The sequence below is a fragment of the Nicotiana sylvestris genome, chromosome 6 (genome assembly GCF_000393655.2).
Source record: "Nicotiana sylvestris chromosome 6, ASM39365v2, whole genome shotgun sequence".
Taxonomy (NCBI): Eukaryota; Viridiplantae; Streptophyta; class Magnoliopsida; order Solanales; family Solanaceae; genus Nicotiana; species Nicotiana sylvestris.
In genome coordinates this window covers 109003356-109026390 of record NC_091062.1, presented here as the reverse complement: position 1 = coordinate 109026390, position 23035 = coordinate 109003356, and positions in this window count along the sequence as shown.

Genomic DNA, 23035 nt, shown 5'->3' with positions numbered 1-23035 from the left:
AATAATCTCAATATTTCTTCCGGATAAAATTTTTCAACTATGAATTATTCTGAGACCCATGAACAGAAGACAATAATAATTGTTATGGAGAATCAAGAATATAGACACCCCTACTATTTCTATGAATATAATTTGGACCATGCCAATAGAAAGAACGGAGGGCCTTAACATATCTGTTCATTGAATTATTTGAACGAAGTGAAGCTTTTTGCTTCTGCAAAATATGAACGAAACTTATGCTTGAAGCTTGGATTGAAACGAAATTTGGACTGAAGTTTTGGACGAGTTCTTGACTCTGTTCTTGCGTTCTTGGCTTAACCCCACAAGCAGATTGTTGGTTTAGATCCTTGGATTTTGGTTCCTTTAGATCTTTGGATTTTTGACGAATGGATCCTTTTTACAAACAGATGATTGTTTTAGAACCATTGTTGTTCTGGATAATGGTTAATGTCTACAAGATACATGTCTTATTAAGACTTTTAGCCTAAGTCATGATTATGCTATTATCCGAGGTGGCCATTTGGCAAAAGTGACCAAGAGTCACCTTTTGCTATTGTGGTTTCTTGCCATATTTGGGGGAGGGGAGGGGGAGGGGGAGTTAATCTATTAATTTTTTATCCACTTATTAGTTAACTGGGTAATGTCCTGTTACCCGATAATAAATCAATTACCTGCATAATTTAAAAATTACCACAAATTACTTAAAATTCTATTTTTTTAAAATACTTCATCTATACTTTATAAATTATACTACCGTGGTCATATGGTACCTTGCATGGTACTAGTTCACAATTATCGGGTATTATCACTCGACCCTTGTTTTATTCCAAATTGGCCACTTTAAACGAAACATGTTTTCTTTAATATGTGTACCATTTATCCTCCATAATACTTATTTATCGATTGTTATAAATAGCGTAAATACATTAACGTAAATATGATCTCATCCCCGAGTCTACGTTGGTTAACTAAAAACGAAATTTTAACGTACGAAAATCACGAGATGTAACAAGGTCTTCTATCTTAGGAGAAAAATTCATCAGACTAAGATTTTGATCCTAGGAGAAAGTTCATCAGACTAGGTCTCTTTTCTTCTTTTTTTGGTATCTCAGGAGAAAGATTGATCTGACTAAGATTTCTATCCTAGGATAAAGTTCATCAAACTAGGTTTTCTATCTTAGGAGAAAAATTTATCAGAATAAAATTTTTAATGGGAGGAAAATGTAACGATCTGGCCGGTGAAAAAGGGATCGGATGTGAATTTCGATGGTTCGAATAGCTTTGGGAGGTGATTTGGGACTTAGGAGCTTGATCAGAATGTGTTTTGGAGGTCAGGAGTAGATTTAGGTTTGAATTGGCGAAATTGGAATTTTGGCATTTTCCGGTTGATAGGTGAAATTTGGATATATGGGTCAGAATGGATAGAGTAGGTCCGTTGTGTTGTTTGTTATGTGTGTGCAAAATTTCAGGTCATTCGGACGAGGTTTGACAGACTTTTTGATGAAAAGCGAAATTTGAAAGATTTTGGAACCTTAGGCTTGAATCCGATGTTATTTTGTTGATTCGATGTTGTTTGAGGTGTTTTGAAAATTGGTATAAGTTTGGATAGTGGTATATGACTTATTCGTGCTTTTGGTTGAGGTCCCAGGGACCTCGGGATAATTTCAGATGGTTGACGGGAGATTTTGGAGTTGAGTTTGGCAACTGAAGTTTATTGTTGTTGGCATAACTGCACCAGCAGTTGGGAGGCCGCAGGCGCGATGCCCGCAGAAGCGGAAGGCAAGCCACAGATGTGGCCAAGAGGGAGGTCAGCTGGAACTGCAGAAGCGACTATTGGAGCACACCTGTGATAGCGAAAGTGCGGGTGTTTGATCACAGGAGCGGAATTTGGGATTTTAAGTGAAAATCGCAGAAGCGGTGCTTTGGCCACAGATGCGGTATCGCAAGTGCGGTATAGGGGCTGCAGGTGTGAGAAGCTTGGGTCAGAAAGTATATATTTCATCCTTCGCGATTTTCAGCCTTTCTTCACCATTTTAAATCGATTTTGGAGCTTTTTGGGGGATTTTGAAGAGAGAATTAGAGGGAACTTCATTGAGGTAAGATTTTTTATCATAAAACTCGTTCCTATGGTGTTATTTCATTGATTAGGCTTGAAATTTATGGAAATTGGTGGGTAATTATTGAAGAAACTAGGGCATGAGATTGGAGACCTTTGATTAAAGATTTAAGGGGTTATTTGTGGTAGGATTTTGGTACTTTTGATATGGATGAACTCGTGGGAGGTTAAGGAGTTTATTGATGTAATTTTTATGGGATTTTGAGACCTGAGCCCGGGGGTCGGGTTTGGTAAATTTCGGGATTTGTGTCGTAATTTGATTATTTTCGAGTGGGCTTTTGTTTACCGTAAAATGGTAATAACAATTGAATTTGTAAATGGGACTCTAAAAATACGTGATTTATTTTTATGCTAGTTGTTAAAGCAATTGATGCTAGGTGTATGAGGATATGAGATGAAATACGAACTAAAATAGGACTATAATCGAACAGAGAGATCAGTTACTCTGGCCTCGAACTGGCTGGTGAAGGGCCTCAAGGTTGATTCCTAGGCTCGAGCTCGAGCTATTAGGGGTAACCGGGAAGGGAATAACAGTTAGGATAATATTAAAAAGAGGCTCTTTATGGCCAATGACGAGCAATAAGTGAAGAACAAGTATGAAAGCAATAAATGAGAGAGGTAGTCTCGAGCGTGTAAGTTAGAGAGAAAGAGAGAGAGAGACAGACTTGTTATTGATCTTGTATAGGTAATTGGAGCAACAACAGCCCCTTACAAAGTGGTGAGGATTCCCTTTATATAGGAGGGGAAATACAACATAGTTCAGAATGTATTAATTATAAAGATACGGAGATGGGACGGCTAGACGCGTCGCCTTGATAAAGGCTCCAGGTAGGCTGGCTTTGTCAGACTTAGCCGCATGAATTGGGAATTCCCTAATTTGCTCTAGCCTCGATCAACGTCCTCTTTAAGTCGTGCCTCGACGAGCTCCGAGGGAAGGAACTTAGTTGCAGCTTCGCGTCCTCGGGGTCTCGAGGTGTTCTTCTGAAGTGACTCAATGGCAAGAAATTAGGCCCTTTAATTTTTCCACATACAGATAGTCTCCGCATTTCTCAGAACGAAGCGATGGGAAATGATTCTGATACCCGACTCCTCAGGCTTTTTGTGATGACATCATACAGATGACACAACCTATGGCGCCAGTTTTTACGATAATCGGGACATCCCACAGACTTGTCTTTTTGACATCATTCAATGCACTGTTGATTCCCGTTCTTTGAGGTGAAAGTACCGCCGTCGATTCGGTTTTTCAAGAACGCAGTAATTGCATCCGCCAATCAGTCTTCCAATGGCCTTGGTGATTGCGTCATTATCTCCTATAAATGAGGGTGTTCCGGGATTGTTTTTCTATCCAAGTGTCTTCATCAACTCATTCATCCCTTTCCTCTTGCCATCTCCTTCTATTATCGATCATCATGTTTGGAGTTCACTGCCTTAGGGTTGTTTGACAACTTTCTTATAGGCCGTGTCGCGACCTTTTGCCTAAGCTCCCCTTTGTCAAGCATGATTATATCGTTCTGTCGCTGTTGTTGTTGTTGTTATGTCTGTTGTCACTGTCCCTATTGGCTTGAGATGATGATATACAGGGGTCAACTTTCCTTTCCTATAGAAAGTTCTTCGGACTATATATCACTTCTCATAAGGGGGCTCGGATTATACACCGTTGCTCACCTTCATACCCCGGCTCGATGTGGCACTTTGCCCAGGGCTGGCAGGTTGAACGGCTCAATGATCCAAGAAGTGGATTTAAAGTAGCCGTGCAAGCGGGGTCGATGCTCGCCATGTCTGCTGTCTCTCCGAGGTTCTCTTGGCCAGAGAGGTTCCTCCACCTTTGGCGGGCTATGGCATTTTTTCATCCCTCCCTACTTCTCGACCTATCCTTTGGGGATATCAGTGCGGAAGGCCGGGATGAGGCTTCTGAGGATGCGTGCCCGGAGGCATTTGTTGTAGGAGGTGGACCTTCGAGGATGGACTAGGTTCTTAGGTTTTCACTATGGGTGTATACCCCTTTGTTTCTTTGTTTCTGTGTAAGGACCGCTTGCGGGGCTTTGTAATTTTATGTAAAGACCCCTCAGGGCCATTGTAAGCCAATATTTATGAAATAAAAGGACATCTTCTTTACTTCTGCTTTTGGTATTCGCTATATTCTTGTACGTTTGCGGGGATTTTGACTGTATGCCTTTGTTGACAATCGTCGATATTCTTTCAAGCTTTTAGCCGACAGAAATGGCTTATTTTCAAGACTACCGTGGTCCCTTGGACCATGCTCGAAGTGACCCGATAGACTCGGATCGTCGGGACCCTCGAACCGCATGAAGATGGCGTATCGAACCTTGGAATCTTCGAGGGTGGTCTTTGAGTGAAGGTCAGCTTTAGGCACTTGGAGATTTACTTTGGATTTGATGTAGATAATCTTTTAGGGCATTGTATATGGGTTCCTATGGAGAGATTTCCCATGGCCGGGTGGTGTCTTGAGGTCGAACCCTCATGGACGGAGCATAAAGTGCTTACTTTTCTTCTTGGGAGGAGCCTTTGAGGCCGTATACCTTCTCTAGACTAGAGATGATGTCGCTAACCTTTCGTGGCCTAACTTCCTTTTGACAGAGATCCTTGGGGTTAGGTACCACCTAGGGATCCGTACCGAAGCCGTTGACAGCCCGAGGCCTATCCTAGGTAGGCGAACCATTGTTGTTCCCCATATATATATGGGGTGTCTCCCACTTCTTGGAAGATCCCATTATTTTAGATAGCTATCCTTCCGCCTTGACGTCGAGTCCTTCATTACCTCAAGCGCAAAAGTGTTTGTATAGGTTCCTGCTTCAGTTTGCTAGTTCCACCATAGTCATGACTTTCACTTTGGGGCTTGTCCGGTAGGGAGGAGAGAGTTCCACTCCCAAAGCTTAGGATCTACTGGAGTTTACTCTGAAGACTATATCTTTGATAAGAGAGGAGCATCTGGAGATAGCAAGGAGAGACTGCGGATGAGGCGAGGGGATAGCGTTGCAGGCGCTTTCCCCGGATGAGGATATTACGGACCCCACCGCTGGATTCCTGAACATGTACTTGTATCCTTTCGCACTAGGCCCCCTTGATAGGATTGTGCTCGATTTCTGTTTAATGTATCGGTTTACTTTGGCACAGATACATCCGTCGTTTTGGCGGGTAATGCTATTGATGAGGATCTTTGTGGAGAAGGCAGGGCATGAATTCATGCTCAGTCACCTCGTCAGGCTGTACCGACCCTTTCATTATCGAGGCGTGCTAACCTTGCAGTGCCATTCATCCACGCCCTTTGTTGTTGATGATGAGGAAGATGGAGATCGAGAGTGGGTCAGCCAATTCGTCCGGGTCCGGACGACTGACGTTATTCCCATGGAACTTGTGCCCTTTTCCGAGGAATGGAATTAAATGCATGAGTGGAGTGTCTCATGTTTTATCAGATTTGCTCGTGGTGAAAGCTAGTTTAGTAATTGTGCTTCTTTCTTTTCTGCAACAACTTCATGGTTGCCGGGCAAAGTTCCTGATCTACCCGGCTGGGTTCTGAGGTTGGTGACCTATTCGACTTGTGAAGAGCGTAGGTGGCGAGCTATGTCCCGAGAAAGGTGGGAAGCAAAATACCAAGGTATGTGCGTATGTCGCTTTTACCTTGCCCTTCATATACATGAGATGGCATTTTCCTCTTTTTATGTATTGACCTAGCCGTCGTAGGTGTCAGAAGGTCATTAGGGGCTAGGCTATGCTCCTCCGAAGAGGGGGAGGAGTTGTCAGCTTCCGAGCCAAAGGTCGATGGTGATAAAAGGGATATGCACTCGCAGTGCGATGGAGCTTTTGGCGGGGCTAAATGGGTCCGAGTCTTCGAGGAGAAAACATCACCCGAGCCTGTTGTACCTAAAGTCTCCAATTCCGGAGCGGTTTTTCCTCCGAGTAATCATGCTTCGACTGAGGTTGGTTCTTCCAGGGCTGAGGATGCTCGACCAATAGAGGTGTGCTCGGCCTTCGAGGAAGTCAGTCGACTTCACTTCGCGGTGAGTTTTGGCATAGGCCTTCTGCATCTCGTGCCTTCTATTCCTTATCGAGTTTTTCTTCTGAAGGCCTTTGATAGGCTTAGGTCTGAGCTGCTCTGTCATGGGGCTAGGCTCCGGAAGGATCTGGATGAGGGTAGGTCCCTTAGGCTCCTCTACGAGGAGAAGGAAGTTGAGTTGATGCACTAGCGATATGAGGCGTACCAGAGCTCAAATTACGAGAGTTATTTGATGGAGCGTGTAACGTCTCGTGGTATGTGTTTCGCCTTTTATCCTTTTAGGTTAACTTCTTGCCTATCTCAGTTGCAGAAAAGGACGGAGGCTCTAGAGCACCTTAGGGGTGAAGCCAATCGAGTTAGGAACGACTGTGGTGAGCTGAGAGCTCAGGTGCGGGCTCAAGCTTCAGAGGATAAGGGTGCATTGGCTAAAGTTCTGCTTTTGAGGCCCAACTTTCGAAGGTCAGGGCCGAGATCGTTGATGCTCGAGCTGAAGCAGCATTGAGCTGGACTAAGGCAGACCAGGAGATGGCGATTCATTTGAAGGATGCTACCGATGATGAAGCCGAGTTGAAGAGGGCCCTCGATCATGAAGAGAGGATCAAGGAATATGTTTGTTGCAGATCTCAAAGAGAGGTACTTGAAAGGATTGGCGTTAGGGGTTTCGTTCTCCCAAAAGAGCTGGCTCGAGCGAGGGCGGACGAGCATGACGCTCGGTCACTTCTGGCCGACGCCACGGAGAGTGAAGGTGAGACTGGTAGGTCGCAACCTTCTGGAGCAGGGCGTAGATTTTGTCATTTTTATGTGATATTCGCATAGTGCATTTGTAGATTTAGAGTGCACTTTTTGCGTATGTAAATAAAAGAAAACCTGAAGCTTTATTTCTTGCATATCCCTTTCTACTTTGCTTCTGACCAAGTGGACTGGTTTCGGAGTTGGCGAGAATCCTTAGACTCGTAATATGGCTCCGGGACTCTTCAGGCATGCCCTAGGGCTCTTACGCGTTCGGTCGATGCGGCCTTTAGTGTAAGTTGGAGTTGGAGCCCTTACGTTTTTGCTTGACTATCTTGGGTTCAGTCTCCAAGTCGGATTACGACTTGAGCTCAATTGACCCTCAAGTTTTGTGTTTTTGTGGACTGGTGACAACGAGTTTTATGCCTTGGGTCAGAGAGACTTTTCGGGCATTTGTATTTAACTATTTTGGGTTCAGTCTCCAAGTCGGGTTGTGACTCAAGCTCACTTGAACCTCAATTTATTTTAAGGCTAGCAACATTGGCTCTTACGCCTCAGGTCGAGGCAACTTTTTAGGTGTGTGGCCCGGAGGTTCGTGAAGCTGGCGGCGATGGCTCTTATGCTATGCCCTTAGGCATGTATAGTTAACTATTTTGGATATGGTCTCCGAATCGGGTTATGACTTGAGCTCATTTTGATCCTCAAGCTTTCAAATTTTAAACTGGCGATTGTGGCTCTTACGCTTTTGGTCATTGCGACCTTTTAGTGTGTGGCCCTGAGTCTCATTTGGATGGCGACAATGGCTCTTATGCTTTTTCCCTTAGGCATATGTAGGCTTTATTTTCCTCTCGTTAAGGACTTTTTGAAATAATTTTGCCTAACCCATCATCGGTTCGGGGAGAACCTCAATTTCAAGTCGTTAGCGGCAATGTTCGAGCACTTTGGAAGGTTTAGCTCGTAGGCTGAGTTGCTCGAAGCCTTGTGATTTGGAGCTAACATGGTCAAAGCTCGTTTGCCTGTCAAAGGTAGCCTGTTTTAACCGGTTCTTTTCGAAGTAGATTCGAAGTAATGGCCTCTGATTTTATAGCGAAGTCACGTTAATTTGGCTGGTGCAGCCATATTTACTGTAGTCATTTGTGTTTGGCTGGAGCCATTTTTGATCCCGAGTGTGGTAGTTTAGGTATCTACATTGAGGGTATGCCCTTTTAGGAGTCTTACAAATGCGGTATATAGCCTAAACATCGAGATCGAGTTTGATGCCTGTAGTAAGGTCTAACAAATTGTCCATGCATGTTGAGGTCTTACAGGTTTATCATGCCTGTTGAGGTCTTACAGTTTTGTCATGTCTGTTGAGGTTTTATATTTTTGTCATGCCTATTGAGGTCTTACAGTTTTGTCATGCTTGTTGAGGTCTTACAGATTTTGTTGCTATGTTAAATAGATCTTGCTAGACCGAGTTTGCCTGCTCGGGGTCTTACGGCCTTAGGTTTTTAAGTGAGTGGCGACCCGCGACAGTCATCGAGTTTGTTTAGGATCGCAGGCCGTTACTCATGAGTTTGGAGTTGCCTCAATGAGGACTTATGATCATGGAGTTCCGACCCTGAGGTCATGCGGGTATCAAATTGTTGACGCTAGTCTCCGAGTATTTCAGGATGTACTCGATGGAGGGATCCTTGTTGTGAACATACTAAATTTTCTTTGGAGTACTAGACTCTTTTGGCGAAAGACATTCTTTGATTTCTTGGCGTAATTACATGAAGTTGTGTTGCCGTAAGACCGGCTTATGCGGACACGATTCTCTCGAACGTTCGGTCCGGTATATCATTTCCTATTGGAACTTAGTCTCCGTTCTCCGGCTCTTCTGAGCGGATGGCCTCTCAAAAGGGGTGCCCTCTACTGTTCGAGGTTGATTGCAAAAGAAGCCCTACAAGCTTGTCGGATCCTCCTTAGGCGGCGCATCGCCCCATTAACAACCTTGCCGGCGAAACCCTCTTCAGGACGAAAGCCCAGCCGAAGGGAAAGGGTGTGACGAGTGCCATTAAGGCCTTAGGATCTTCGGGTTGAGTTAATATTTCCAAACGCCCTGACCGAATGCCTGCATATAGGTTAGTATAAAATAACAAAGGAGGGAGGTGTTCTTACCTAATCACGGGGTGCACAGCCGATGTTCCGAGGCCTGATGTGTCCCTGCTGATTTAGAGTGAGGACTCTGTATGGCCTTACGCTATGTTTAATCGGGCTTAGCCGAAGGCATGGTTTGATTACCCTTAGACGCTTTTCGAAAGTGGAGATATTGGTGTTGGCGCTACGTTATGTAACGCGAACACTTCCCTTGCCGCGTGCTGCTCCCTGTTGATGGTTTTAATTCTGTCCTTTGCTAGAGATTTTACCATTTGGCGAAGAGGGGATGGTACCGCCTTCACGAGGTGCGTCCGCGGCCATCTGAATAAGGCGCTTATACCTTGCGTCTCCTTTGACAGTATGTAACATGCGTTACGGTCCCCGCCAGCCATACTGACTGAGAGAATGGTCTCTCCTCTCGTTGTTTCGATCGCCGTATTGAATCCGCCAAAGGTTCGAGAGGCGGGCATGATTTAGTCTGGCAGTCTGAGCTGCTCTATCACTCTCGACCCGATAATGTTTGTCGAGTCACCTAAATTCATGAGCACATGTTTTATTTGAAATGAATCGGAATGAGGAAGAAGGTTACCAGTATGTTTTATGAGGTTAGGGCGAGGTTTCGGAGCCTTCCTCGCCGAATGCGAGGGTATTTTCGGATACGTATCCTGGGGTCCGTTTTCCTCTAGTGAATGACATTTTTATCCTCCTCTTTACAAGTTCCTGTAAAGTTTCGTCGCTTCTCCACCATCATGGTAATATGTCGCAGCCCATTTGCTTTGTTCTTCTTGGCCGCCTTTCTTACTCAAAACTGAACTCGAGCCCGTTCACTCAAAAGTTCTTGGCGGTAATTTTTATTGAGTAGCTTGGATATTTTCTTTCGGAGCTGATGGAAATCTTTGGTCTTGTGGCCATGCGTATTATGTAGTTCACATACCAAGCTATGATTCCTTTGGGAAGGATCCGACTGAATAGGCCTGGGCCATTTGGTGACCCTAGTTTTGCTGACGGTGAACACGATGTCCGATACAACAACGTTGAAGTTGTATTCTGATGGGAGAGGCGCCCCCGCTAGACTCGTGCCTCCGTCAAAACTGGCTCTATTAACGAGTCCTTGAGGATATTTTCCTTGATCCCTTCTCCGACCGTCGCGAGGTAGGTTGCACCTCCGGGCATTCCTCCTATCTTCGGCGTACGATCGGTATCTTTCTTTGTTTGGTTTTGATTCCTTTACCAGGATCCTGCTTGGGTATATGGAGCCCGAGGGGGCTCCCGACTGGTCATCCTCGACCCTAATTTGCAACTGGTACCGGTTATAGGCATCCGACCAGGTCTTAGCTAGATACTCGATCAAGTTCTGTTTCAACTGTCCTGAAGCCACTGAGCTTCGTCATTCAGGCCTTGAGTTAAGGCCTGCACAGCCCAGTCATCGGAGACCAGGGGTAGTTCCGTTCGTTCCGTCTGGAAATAAGATAGGAATCCTTGCAACATTTTAATCTCGGATGCATCGGACTTTCTTGTCGCTACTTTGATGGAACCGGTGTGTGCCTCTGCGAAGGAATCTGCCAGTATGGTAAGTGAGTCTGTGGGGTTGGGAGCTAGGTTACAATGCCACCTCATGGCCCCATTCAAGAGCATTTTCCCGAACTTCTTTAGCAATACAGACTCGATCTTGTCATTCTTTATACCGTTGCCTTTTACCGCACAGGTGTAGGCAGTAACGTGTTCATTAGGATTTGTGGTCCCATTGTACTCCGGGAGTTCTGGCATTCTGAACTTCTTTGGAATGGTTTTTGGAGCCGCTTCCTCTGGGAACGGCCGTTGTGCGAACTTCTTCGAATCTATAACTTTCAGGACTGGGGATGCGCCCGGGACTTGGTCGACTCTGTAGTTATAGGTTTTGACCATCTTATCATTGGCTGTTATCATTTTCTCACCAGACTCGAACCTTCTGGTGAGGTCCTCGAGCATTTTTATGATGGAAGGGTCAGCTATCGATCCGTTATTGTTCGATCTCTCAGGTACCTGCTCAGTTGGGGGAGCTATCCCCGGTGCTACCGTGCTGGGAGTCTTCGGGTTGTTTTGTAGATGGGTAGCAGCCAACTGTTGTGCCTGCAACATTTCAAAAATAATATGAAGACTAACTTCCTGTTCTTCCTGACCTAGGGTTTCTTGGGCTTCCTGTTGGGCGATGTGTCATATGCTTCTGTCGGTGTGTGAGCTTTCGTCAACATACCGCGCGTCTTGCGAATCCTCATTCACTGGGATCGGACCAAGTGCGTTATCGGGGTTTTGCGGTGGCGCGCCAACAACTAGAACAACCACACCATTTTTTTGGTGGTTTTCGAGGTTGTCGTTCTCGACTCTATTCACTGAGCCATACATTTTGACCTGAAATCGAAGATCTTAGACAAGAAAAGGTGTGAAAGATAACTTGCATTTGTGTGATGAAACCAGCAAGAAAATAAGCACTATTATTTTTAGCCCCACGGTGGGCGCCAAACTGTTTACCGTGAAAATGGTAATAACAATTAAATTTGTAAATGGGACTCTAAAAATACGTGATCTATTTTTATGCTAGTTGTTAAAGCAGTTGATGCTAGGCGTATGAAGATATGAGATGAAATGCGAGCTAAAATAGGACTATAATTGAACTGAGAGATCAGTTACTCTGGCCTCAAATTGGCCGGTGAAGGGCCTCGAAGTCGATGCCTGGGCTCGATCTCGAGCTATCTGGGGTAATCAGGAAGGGAATAATAGTTAGGATAATATTAGAAAGAGGATCTTTATGGCCAATGACGAGCAATAAGTGTAGAACAAGTATGAAAGCAGTAAATGAGAGAGGTAGTCTCAACGTGTAAGTTAGAGAGAAAGAGAGATAGTTGTTATTGATCTTTTATAGAGTAATTGGAGCAACAACAGCCCCTTACAAAGTGGTGAGGATCCCCTTTATATAGGAGGGGAAATACACCATAGTACAGAATGCATTAATTGTAAAGATACGGAGATGGGACGGCTAAACGCGACGCCTTGATACAGGCTCAGGGTAGGTCGTCTTTGTCAGACTTAGCTGTGTGCCTTGGGAATTCCTCATTTTTCTCTAGCCTCGATCTATGTCCTCTTTAAGTCAGGCCTCAACGAGCTCCAAGGGAAGGAACTCAGTCGCAGCTTCGGGTCCTCAGGGTCTCAAGGTGTTCTTCTGAAGTGACTCGATGGCAAGAAATTAGGCCCTCTGATTTTGCCGCATACAACGTTGTTCCTTTAGCATGTTTTGATGATTATATACTAATTTTGGTTAGATTTAGAGAATCCAGAGGCCGATTCGAGAGGCAAGGGCATCGTGGGCTAGACTTTGGACTGGATAGAGGTAAGTAATGATTGTAAATGTTGATCCTAGGGTATAAAACCCTGGATTACACATTGTTGTGCTATTTTGAGGTGGCACACATGCTAGATGACGAGCGTAGGATCGTGCATCATTGGGGATTGTGAATTAGTCCGTCCCGTATGATTGTTTAACCGCGTATTTGATTAAAAATGGTTTGCTATCATCATGTTTTGGGTTGAATGCTATATTTAGGCCTCGTGCCAACTGTTTTGGACCCTTAGGGGATTTTTACTACTATTACTTACTGTTTTGACTTCATATTTGTACTCAGTCATTCTGTATTCTACTATTTTCATAACTCAGCCATATTTACTCTGTTTTGACATCTTAAATGATATTTTGGGCTGAGCATCATATTTTATTGTGCCCGAGTGGCTTTGTGAGATTCTGACTGCGTAAGGCGGAGGGCCTGTGTTGTGAGGTTATTATTGGATCGGGCTACGCACCACAGCGGTATTGTACTGATTCATGATTATGAGGTCGGGGCCTGATTCGTTACGCCACGAGGTGGCTTGTTATGAGGCCAAGTGCTTGTTTGATTATGCCACGAGATGGCTTGTTATTGCACTTGGGCTGTAAGGGGCCCCTCCCGGAGTTTGCACACCCCTAGTGAGCGTGCGTACCCAGTGTGAGATGTGATATAGCCCGAGGGGCTGATGTTGTTCCATGTTATTGCCCGATGGGCTGATATGAGTGATTGTGAGATAGCCCGAGGGGCTGATTCTGCTGGTACTTTGCCCGAGGGGCTGATTTATGTGTCTATCTTTTCTCACTACTTTTCATTCACTCGTTTAAACTGCTAAAAGATGTTTTAAAGAGGTTTTTACTTAATTATGGTGTTACTACGAGTTTTTACTGTTTTATTGCATTGTTCTGGTGTTATACTGCCTCTTTGTAGCATTTTGTTGTAATTTTTGTGTTTTCTTATCGCTCAACTGCCTTTACTTTGATTACTTACTGAGTTGGCGTACTCATATTACTCTCTGCACCATGTGTGTAGATTTAGGAGCCTCGGTCACGCTAGCGAGGGCTGATTGTTTCCCGTAGGCTGTTCGAAGTTCACTAGGTAGTTGCTCGGCGTTCGAAGCCCAGTGCTTCTCCTTCCTATCTTTACTTTCCTTATATTAGCTCTGTAATAGACTGTGTAGTCCTTTTTCGTACTCTTAGACAGATGTTTAGATGCTCATGACTGGTGATACCCTGATTTCGGGTTGTGTTGTTTTCCGCAATTGTTCTATTTCACTCTTTATTTTGGGATTATAGCATATTAATCACATAAATTGAATTATTATAACTGTTTAATTGATATTGGGGATTTGTGTCGGCTGGCCTTATTTCACGATAGGCGCCATCACGACCGGGTCCGGTTTAGGGTTGTGACAGAAAATCCATCAGACTAGGACTTTTTATCCTAGGAGGAAAAAATGTGATGATCAATGGCAAGATTTTATGCACAATAGCAAGACAAATAAAGGCAAAGATTTGAGAAATTTTCCTTTGTCGACTGTTCTCTTCTTTTCTTTTCTCTTTTTTTTCTCTTCTTTTTTTTTTGAACCACTTTCCTTGCACAACTTTGTTCCTGTTTCACACAAAGAAAAATTTGTCAGTCTTGAAAATGGTGGTCGGTTTATGGCCTTGAGTCTTGGGCAGCTTGGCTTCTGCTCAATCAGATTGAGTCATTTTCAAGAGACTTTTGCTCTGCATCAACCCTAATTGTTTCACACCTAGTACCATTTGTATTTGTGGCTCAATCAGTCTGATCCCAATTGGAGATCTTTTATTAGGTGACCTTTTCTGATATCTTGAATGACTTCCTACTTTTTGAGAAATTTATCTGTCAGAGAGAATCATAAGTTATCTTTGCTTGAGCCAAGTTGGCTCACAAGAGTCTTTTGAGGGGAGCTTTTGCATGAATCCTCAAGGCATGTTGAAAGTAACAACTAAGTGTGACGGCCAAATTTACTTTGTTTAACTGAAAAGCTGGTAGCAGATTTTGAAATCTTTTCTTTCTTGTTTTGACAAGGACAGACTCAGAGTGAAGGACATAATGATGCAAACAAACAATATTAACCAAAAATGCTCCTGTCGGGAGGGATAGAAAGAAGGTTTTTTTCTTTTTTATTAATAACTAGCATTAATGATCTGGCATTCATGTTGGACTCAACGCCCTGATCTATCAAACTAATCCAACCTTCCCTTTTACAATTCTTATGACATTTGAAGTCGGGCTTGTTCGTGCGAATTCTTTACATCAGCTTCATGACTCACTTTCGACTAGTGGTGTCTCGAGCGATTTTCACCAAAACGTCTCTCTCATTTATTCATCTCATCTTACCGTCGTCTTACAGTGCCCGTGAGGGTTTTCACTAGTAAGACTCTCTCATTTTTTTTCTTTATTTTTCTTTTTCTCTTGCTTTCTTGTTGGAGTAACTTGACAGTGTTCTATGTCGCATGACCACCATTGCTCATTGCATTGCTTCTCTTGGCATTCTTGAAGGCATATCGGGAGGTCTTTATTTGGAAGGATTTTGGATAGGGTTGGAATGAAAGGACGTCATCAAGGCTCAAAATAGACTCAAAATAAAGGGGGTTGTAGACTTACAACTCTTGGAATCGAATTTTCAAGAGTAAAATAAAATCTTTGCCACAGTTCCAGATACTTGGGATTTTTTGAATTTCTTTTTGACTCTTTTTTATTTACTCTTATTTGGTCTGACCTAAACTTTTTTTCAATCTTTCTTTCTGCTTTTTTATCTTTCCTTTTTTTCTTCTATCTTTTTTGTTTCTTTTTGTTTTCAAAACAAGTTTCCCCAGCTTTTATTTTTTGAGGGCATGGACCTTTGACAATTCTTTTCTTCTTCTTCTTTTTTTCATTTAGAACTTTCTAAAAGTTGCCCCAGTTTGTACTCTTGGGGTATGGACTTTTATTGTTATTTTTTTTTTTTTTTTTGACTTTTGACTCTAAACTTGATTCCAAAATAGGCTGTCAAAGAAAGTAACACAGACTCAAAGGTATGACAAAGGGTATAAAGTGTTTGGGTAGCCGAAAAAGGGCCTCCCAACCTCGAGAATGCCAACATAGTAACTTTTTGCGATAACAGCATTAACGAACATGTCTGTCTTCTTGGTGTGTCATGGTCACAAGACACCTTACCCCCGTTAATGTCAAACTTTTCAACAAACTTCAATTGATTAAACATCCTCAAGCCCGATATTCACAATGAATTGAAGGTGAATTTTAATCGACCTTAATTCAAAATTATTTCAACTCTTTATCCATCCTCAAAAGTGTTTTTTCCAGTTATCCAATTCCAGATTAAATAAGTTTCTAAGATCTGGCCAAAATTTCCGCATGCATGTCATGTCATTAGAACTAGCGAGAAAAGAACTGGGAACAGAATGACACAAAAGGATAAACTTATTTTGATGATGTATGCGGCAAAATCAGAGGACTTGATTTCTCGCTGTCAAGTCATTTCGGAAGAACGCCTCGAGACCCCGAGGATAGGAAGCCACGGCCGAGTTCCCGACCTCGGGGCTCGTCGAGGCCCGACTCATAGAAGACGAAGATCGAAGCCAGGACCGAAGGGGAAGCTCCCAAGGCACACGACTAAGTCTGACAGGGTCGACCTATCTAGAGCCTATGTTGAGGCATCCCGTCAAGTGATCCCATCTCCATACTTTGTAATTAATCTCCACATACTTGTAGCCGAGTTTGCCTCCTATATAAAGGGGACTCCCTTACCTTGTAAAGGGAGGATGCTGCTCCATTTTCTCCGTAAGTGAAATAATATCACTCTATCTCTCTCTCTCTCTCTCTCTCTCTCTCTCTCTCTCTCTCTTTCCTTTCTAAACTTGTGTGATCTCATTGGCCCGAGCTCACCTTGATATTCATCTCTTTCTTACTTGTTCTTCATCATATAACTTAGTATTGACCATAAATAGCCTTTTTTAGTTATATCTTCAATTGTTATCTCATCTCCGACTAACCCCGATAGTTTGAGCTTGACCCCGAGGTCCCCAATCGACCCGGCCTGCACCCGGCAGAAGGCCCTTCGGTTTGATTGCTACCTTGTTTCAACTAGCATTTAATCTTTAAACTTCATATTATTAGCATCAACTGCTCTAACAACTAGCTCGGGAATAGATCACGTATTTTTAGAATCCCATTTACAAATTTAATTGTTGTTACCATTTTCACGGTAAACAGTTTGGCGCCCACACTAGGGCTAAAAATAATAGTGATTATTTTCTTGCTAGTTTCATTGAACGAACACACATTATTTTTCACACTTTTTCTTTCCCAAGATCCTTTTATTTCATGTCAAAATATCCGGCTACGTAAACAGAGTCGAGAACGACAACCTCGAAAATCACAGGGAAAATGGCGTGGCTGTCCAAGCCGCCGGAGCACCACTACAGAATCCTTATAACGCGTCCGGATCAATTCCAGCGGACCCGAACTCACAGAATGCACAACAAGTCGGCAAAACTTCTCACACCAACAGGAGCATACGACACAGCAACCAATAGGCATGAAGACCCCGAAGTTCAGGCTATACGTCACATTTGTAACAGTCCCGAAAGGGAATACCCTCAAAAGGCAAAAACGAGCTATGAACCTTCCGAGGTGCTCAAAACATCGCCGATAACGACTTGAAATAGAGGCTCTTCTAGAACCAACGACGGGTCAGGTAAAACTATTTCAAAAGACCTTAACGAGCAGAAAACAAAGCCTATGGGCAAAAACAGCGTAAGAGCCATTGTCGCCAGCTAAAAAATTGACAACTTGAGGATTAAAAAGAGCTCGAATTGTAACCGATTCGGAGACCAGATCCAAAATAGTTAACTACACAAGCCTCCGGGCCACATATTAAAAGGTCTCTATGACCAAACAGCATAAAAGCCATTGTCGCTATCTTGAAAATTGACAACTTAAGGGTCAATCAAAGCTCGAGTCACTATGCAACTCGGACACTAGACCTGAAATAGTTAAACTGCAATATCCCTAAAGGAACGACATAAATTCCACTGTCAACCAACCGAGTGAGACTTCGGGCCACGTGCCTATAAGGTCTCTTCGACCCGAAGCACAAAAGGTCATCGCCGTCTGCCCATGCAAGCAGGAAAGAACCTGAGGGTCAATTAAACCTCGAATCACAATGCGACTTGGAAACTAGACCCAAAATAGTTAAATTGCAACATGCCTAGGGGCACGACATAAATGCCACTATCAACCAGCCGAGTAAGCCTCCAGGCCACGTGCTTGTAAGGTTGCTTCGACCCGAAGCACAAATGGCCATCGTCGTCTGCCCATGCAGGAAGGAAAGAACATGAGGGTCAATTAAAGCTCGAATTGCAATGCAACTCGGAGACTGGACCCAAAACAAGTAATCTGCAATATGCCTAAGAGCACGGCATAAAAGCCATCGTCGCCAGCCGAGTGAGCCTCCGAACCACGCGCCTATGAGGTCACTTCGACCCGGAACACAAATGGCCATCATCGACCGCCCATATAGGTAGGAAAGAGCTTATGGGTAAATTAAAGCTTGAGTAGAAACACGACTCGGAGATTGGACCCAGAACGGCTGAAACAGCAAAATGCCCAAGGGCAAGAAATGGGAACAACTACTACCTGCCCGCACGGGCATAGATTATTTATGTGCAGGAAAGCTCGAGGCAAAGCCTGACTCGGAGACTAAGCCTAAACAGCAGGGCAAAGCCCAGAGGCCCCAACACCCGCTCAAGTAAAGGATCGCACTTAAGATCCCCCGAGCCTGTCCGACTAGTTCCAAACCTACGAGGATCCCGCCAAACATTGAAACCAGCCCACCTAGTCAAAAGCAATAACAGAAACGAGATGCAGAAGAAATAAAGCTTTAAGTTTCCTCTTATCTTACATACACAAATAAAAAAAAGGGGCGCACTCTCCATCTACAGACATTGTCTACATCTATCAAATACAAAGCGACAAAATGGCGAAATCTATGCTCCGCTCCAAAGGGTTACAGCTTGTCGGGTTTGCTCTTTGCCTCGTCAGCAAAAAGTGACGGTGCGTCATGCTCGTCCGCCCTTGCTCGAGTCAATTCCTCTGAGAGAACAAAGCCCCTCGCACTGACCTCCTCGAGTACTTCTCTTCGGGATCTGTAACGAACATATTCCTCGATCCTATTCTCCCGATCAAGGGATCACTTCAGCTTGGCTTGAGCGTCCATAGCGTCTTTCATACGAATCACCATCTCCTTATCAGCCTCGGTTTGGCTTAGTGTCGCTTCAGCCGGGGTATCAATTATCTCAGCCCTGATCTTTGAGAGGTTAGATTCGAGTTTCCCGAGCATATCCGCTTGAACTTTGGCATTATCATGAGCCAAACGGAGTTGGACTTCGAAGGCGGGGACCTTGGCCGAGGCGTTTGTCTCCTCTAAATCTTGAGCTTGCACCTGAGCCCTTAGCTCACCACAGGCAGTTCTGACACGGTCGATGTCGCCCTTGAGGTACTCCAAAGCGTCTGTCTTTTTCGGCACCTAATATAACAAAAAGGGGGTTAACCTTAAGGGCCAAAGAGGGCAAAGCACGAGTTGCAGAAAGTTACCTGCTCTATCAAATAACTCTCGTAATTCGAGCTTCGGTATGCCTCATATTTCCAATGCTGCAACTCAACCTCTTTCTCCTCGCTAAGGAGCCTAAGGGGCTCACCCTCGTCCAGAAATTTGTGAAGCCTGGCCCCTTGGTGAAGTAGCTCAGACATAACCCTATCGCAGGCCTGCACAAGAAAAGTTCAATAGAGGGAGGAGGACACGGAACACAGAAAAACTACGCCTTAACTCACCGCGAAGTGAAGCCGACGGACTACTTCGAAGTCAGAACATACTCCTATTGATCCTGCCTCTTCGACCCTAGAAGAAATGACCTCGGGCAAAGCGTATTCACTCGGAGGAATTGCCGCTCGGGAATCAGATATGAGCAGCAGACTCGGATGATGCCTTTTCCTCGAAAATACGAGCTCGTTCAGCACCACTAAAAGCTCCGTCACATTGTGGGTGCCGATCCCTCTCATCGCCATCGTCCCTCGGCTCGGGGGGCGACGACTCCATCTCCTCAGAAGAGCACTACCTCATCCCAAGGAACCGCCCGATATCTGCAAGCGGTGAATCCAGTACAAATGATAGGGGAAAATGTTACCTTAAATATGCGAAGGCCAAATAAAAGGCAGCATGCGCACATACCTTAGTATTTTTCTCCCCATCTGACACGAAGCACAACTCTCCACCGACACTTATCGTAGGTTGAATGGGTCACCAGCATCCGGACCCAGCCGGGTAGGTCAAAGACTTCGCTCGACGTCCATGTAGTTGCTGCAACAAGGGATAAAACACTATTATTCAACTGATTTTCGCTTAGGCAAAATCTGAAAAAGCACCAGACGCTCTACTCTCGTGCATAATTCCACCCTTCGTGAAATGGAAAAAGCTCCACGGGGATAATGTCGACCATCCGTACCCAGATAAACCAATCGGCCCACTCTCGATCCCCGTCCTCTTTGTCGTCAACTACAAAAGGCGTGGACGAACGACACCTCAGGGTTAGCAGGCCCTGGTGATGAAAGGGCCGGTATAGCCTGACGAGATGGTTAAGCGTGAATTCAAGCCCAACCTTCTCCGTAAAGAACTTCATCATCAGCACCACCCACCAAAACGACGGATGTATCTGCGCGAAAGTAACCCGATACTTCAAGCAAAAATCAAGCACAACCCTATGAAGGGAACCAAATGCGAAAGGATATAGGTATACACCTAAGAATCCATCAGCAGAGTCCGTAATACTCTCATTCGGGGGAAGCACCTGCAGCGCTATCCCTTCGATCCATCCACATTATTTTCTCACCATCTCCAGATTTTCCCATCTTATCAAAGACACCATCTTCAGAGCGAACTCCCGCGGTTCCTGAATGGCGGGAGTTGCACTCCCCACTCCCTGCCGGGCCGGCCCTAAAGTGGTTACCATGACTATGATAAAACTAACAGATTAGAGAAAGGGCATGCGCCAACACTTTGCCAAAGCGGAAGAGCAGCTATCTAAAAATAGTGATGTCTTGCGAAAAAACCGAAGCCGCCCCACATATATGCGATAAGCAGCGATGACTCACCTACCCGGAGTGAGCCCCGAGAAACCTACAAACTCGATGCAGGGGTGACACCCAGTCCCGAAAGCATCCTCCGATGAGAAGCCAAGACTCGATGAATTGACCGTATTATCCCCTATATCGATGTAGTGATCTACCTCGAGGATCCCCGCCAAAGAGAAGTCAGATTTTGGGAAGCTTTCAACGCGAGGCAGTACCTGATCTCATGATTCCCTTTCTAAAAAAGAGGAATAAACACAAGAAGCTCCGATCACGAAAGCTCCACGATGGTTCTAGGCAGCGCCCGAATACAGGCAACTCCTCAGCAGGAGTCCATCCTGTATGTTTTAAGAAGGCTATCTGTGTCAAGATTGAAAGGGGACCCCTAAGTACCCGAAAGTTGACTTTCATTCAGGATAACATCCCCGTAGGCCCCAGAATTCAATGTATTATCCCCATAAAACTTGGAGGGCCCCGACATCTCGGGCCTATCAGATCAATTCAGGATTGGTCCAAGGTAAGACGATGAATTGGAAGGGAGCTATGTCAATCGGCAGAAGAGCGGGAACAATGCTCATGCCCAAGTTAAATACCAGCAGTCAACAATAAATGGAGACATTCAAAGAGCCTCGAAGGGCACAGGAACATGCAATTACAAATCAAGTATTGAAAGCAGAAGTCAACTAAATCTATTCATATTCATAAAGAACTGTGTACAATGAGGGGTCCTTACAAACAATTACAAAAGCCTATAAAGAAAAGGAGGGGGTTAGAGGTGGCAGAGAAAAGAGACATGGCCCGCCGAAGACAAAGATTGAAGATTCAGCGGGCCCCAGCCTCAACGGCCGGTAGTGCCACTTTATTGCTTGGGAAAGAAAAAACCCTAGGGATGAAGTGCCACACCGGGCCTAGGTAGGAGAGAAGTAGCGGTGCATAATCCGAACGACTGTCTACATGAGGGGGAAACTGACTCCCCGTTCATCATCACCTCGGTCCTACAGCAGTATTAAAGGCCAACATATCGACGACTACAACAATAGCGGGACAACACGATTATGCTCGAAAAAAGGAAGTCCCAGCAAAGGGTCACAACACGATATGAGGGATCTCCCCTAAACAGCCTTGAGGCCATGAGCCCCAAACATGATGTTTAAGGATAGAAGAAGATGATAAGAAGGAATAGGCAAGCAAGCCAATGAAGACACTAGGATAAAAAAAATAATGCCAAAACACCCCCATTTATAGGGGATTACGACACGGTCGTCGAGACTTTGAAAGATTGACCGACGGACATAGTTGATGCATCCTTGGAAAACCGAATCGATGGAGGTACCTTCACCTTAGAGAGCAGGAATCAGGAGTGCATTGAATGAAGTCGAAAATACACGAGCCCGTGGATGCCCGGTTATCATAAAACTCACGCCAGGAGTCGCATCATCGGTATGACGTCGTAGTAAGAAGCTCAAGAAGTCAAGTGTCAGAATCATTTTCCATCACTTCGTTATGGGTAACACGAAGACTATCTATACGTGGCAAAATCAAAGGACTTGATTTCTCGCTGTCAAGTCATTTTGGAAGAACACCTCGAAACCCCGAGGACGGGAAGCCATGGTCGATTTCCCGACCTTGGGGCTCGTCGAGGCCCGACTCAGAGAAGATGGAGATCAAAGCTAGGACAGACGGGGAAGCTCCCAAGGCACACGGCTAAGTCTGACAAGGCCGGCCTATCTAGAGCCTATGCTGAGGCATCACATCAAGCTACCCCATCTAAATACTTTGTAATTAATCTCCATATACTTGTAGCCGAGTTCCCCTCCTAAATAACGAGGACTCACCCTACCTTGTATAGGGAGGATGTTGCTCCATTTTCTCCATAAGTGCAATAATATCTCTCTTTCTCTCTTTCCTTTCTAAACTTGTTCGTTCTCACTGGCCCGAGGTCACCTTGATATTCATCACTTTCTTACTTGTTCTTCATCATATAACTTAGTATTGGCTATAAAGAGACTTGTTTAATCATATCCTCAACTGTTATATCATCCCCGATTATCCCTGATAGTTCGAGCACGACCCCGAGGTCCACCATCGACCCGGCCTGCACCAGGGCAGAAGGCCCTTCGGTTTGATTGCTACCTTATTTCAACTTGCATTTAATCTTTAAACTTCATATTATTAGCAACAACTACTCTAACAACTAGCTCGGGAATAGATCACGCATTTTTAGAATCTCATTTACAAATTTAATTATTGTTACAATTTTCATGGTAAACAATTGAGTAAAGGATGAAAGGGTTTGACAACAAGACAAACAACCTAAAATCCGAGTTACAACCCTAAAATAACCCGGATAATAAAAATAGCAACAGAACAGACAAACAAGACTCACACAAACAAAATGGAGGGATAGAAGAGTTTGACTCAATAAAACAAATAAAATCTGGATGACAACCCTGAAATAACCCAGATAGTAGAAAAAACATCAAAACAAGCTACCAAGATTCCTTCCTAGTAAGGAGAGAATGACTTTTCAATTTCTAAGTTTGA